Raw genomic sequence first — 1,203 nt, forward strand, 5'->3', positions numbered from 1 at the left:
ATATATATATATATAACAAACTGAGGAAAAGAGATCCTTCCAATTCACTGGTATTTCACTTGAATACCAGAGCGATACTATTGACAATCTGGTTACCCCTAAAAGATTAGTAAATTTGATTTCCATTACTATAGCCTAAATATATATCTACGGGGTACTTTGTTTATCGCATTTACCGCCTTAAGTCTATATTAATGTGTATTACGGAATACTCTCTACGATAAATTAAGTAAGCAAGGAAAAAAATCTTTATTAGGTTTCTATTCTTATCTACTACGGAATTATCCCTCCGAGAAAACAGTAAATATAGATCATCATTAGTTAATTCAAGCGATATTTTTTTTTTTATATGAATTAATTTAAATAATTAGAAGAGTTGTTATATTGAAGATGTAATTGTTAATATATATATTTTGCTGCAGTTATGCATAGGGAAGACTTAGATACTTGATTATATACATATATATATATGCACACCTATCTTATTGTTGTATGTTGTGGTGACGAGGAACTATTTTGGACATGAAAGGGTTTCGATTGGTATGTGTTTGAGATGTAATTAAGGGGAATTTCAATGGTTGTGGATTGTCCTTGCTTGGTTGTATCGTCCGTTAGAGTGTTTTTATTGTCTTTTTAATTTTAATTGTTGTATGATTATATAGCTAACGCCCAAGCTCATAATACATAGGCATTTGAATTAATTTTTACGATCCAGCCGTCGTTTCACACGGAATTTCGTCTATCTTTAAACCATGATCCTGAAGTGACTTATATATAAGGGAACTGTTATTGTGTATGTAGATCAGAAAATGTATATAAGTTGAAACATTTTATTGGCATTTATAGTTTATTAAATAATTCTTGCAGCGTAGAAGGTATTTATAAGCCATTTAAAACACACAAAAACCGTTAGATTCACTTCAGCATTTAAATTTATTTTGGCAAATTAAATTTAAATGTTGAAATGAATTTAACGGTTTTTGTGTGTTTTTAAATGGCTTATAAACACCTTCAAGGCTGCAGTTGTTTTCGTTCCAGCACACGATCTCAGATCAGGTCACTTGCTATGCAAGTACACCTCCATAATTTAATAATTGTATATCATGTAATATTATAATATAAATAAATTATTGGATTGTCAATAGAATCTTTCTATCTAATTTATCTTTATATACACACACACACACACACACACACACACAC

This window comes from Octopus bimaculoides, chromosome 7, assembly GCF_001194135.2.
Source record: "Octopus bimaculoides isolate UCB-OBI-ISO-001 chromosome 7, ASM119413v2, whole genome shotgun sequence".
NCBI lineage: Eukaryota > Metazoa > Mollusca > Cephalopoda > Octopoda > Octopodidae > Octopus > Octopus bimaculoides.